The sequence below is a fragment of the Limulus polyphemus genome, unplaced genomic scaffold (genome assembly GCF_000517525.1).
Source record: "Limulus polyphemus unplaced genomic scaffold, Limulus_polyphemus-2.1.2 Scaffold1413, whole genome shotgun sequence".
Lineage (NCBI taxonomy): Eukaryota > Metazoa > Arthropoda > Merostomata > Xiphosura > Limulidae > Limulus > Limulus polyphemus.
In genome coordinates, this window is record NW_013667023.1 from 273,409 (window position 1) to 274,512 (window position 1,104).

The 1,104-nt window shown below is 49.2% G+C and overlaps 1 protein-coding gene across 1 annotated transcript in view; it reads left to right on the forward strand.

Moving 5' to 3' along the window:
- LOC106463457 (ras-related and estrogen-regulated growth inhibitor-like protein) overlaps positions 1-1,104 on the forward strand; it is a 13,756-nt gene that overhangs the window by 5,674 nt on the left and 6,978 nt on the right. The gene's annotated exons all lie outside the window — the stretch shown is intronic.

Genomic DNA, 1,104 nt, shown 5'->3' on the forward strand with positions numbered 1-1,104 from the left:
AAGAGGAGGTTGTGCCCATTTAAGTCTCCCAAAAGCAAAAAGGGAGGTGGCAACTGGTCAATGAGGGCATCAAGGTCCGATTGATTATAAGTATCCCCAGGAGACAGGTAGAGAGAACAAACTGTGATGGCACAACCCAAGGAAACACGTATGGCTACAGCCTCCAAGGGTGTATCGAGGGACACAGATAAGGAGGGCACATGCTGGTCGACCAACAGTGCCACCCTTCCGTGTACCCACCCATCACACAACCTGTAATTCTGGTACAAGGAAAACTGCTGAAGGGTGACTGTATTGGCAGGTTTCAGAAATGTTTTCTGTAAGGAGAGACATGCGGGATGATAGGAGTCTATCAAGGCCTTAATGTCGTCGAGATTCGAACGAAAACCTCGACAGTTCCACTGTATCAAAGTGGCCATTTTTAAGTATGTTTAGGAGAAGAGGGTGGAGAACCCTTCGGTTTACGACCACGCCGTTTTTCTTTACTAGATGGAGGTCGATCGACCTCCATTGATCCTGCCCCTGAACGAGCAGGCAGATCTCTGTCATCAGAGTGAGAATCCAATGACTGAGGACGTGATCGAATAATCGTCCTGCATTTAGGTGCCAAAGAAAGACCTGCACGGACACCAGAGGCTGGTGCCCGAGGAGGTTGACCCAGGCAGTCACTGGAAGGAACAGTGAGGACAGAGATTAAAGTAGATGTAGATTGGTCAACTCTATTATCTATGGAGGGCAGAAGACCCCGCACATGGCGTGAAAAAGACTCAGATGGAGGCACGGAAAGGTCCATCTGCACTCCCACTGTAGCAGTGGAGCGTAGTGCAGAGGCATATGTCCGAGATGTAGGAGGGAACAATAGCTTCCGAGCCTCAGGATAAGAGATGTTATTTAGAGTCTTCAAATGCTGTACCTCTTTTTCCTCCACCCACTTAGGGCAAGACCTAAAGTAGGAGGGGTGGGAACCACTGCAATTAACACAGTGATGGTCCAGTTTGCACTCATAGGAGTCATGGTCCTTGCCACCACATCGAGCACACGTCACAGAACCACGACAAGATGTCTTTGAGTGACTGAACTGCTGACGCCGAAAATATCGGAGAG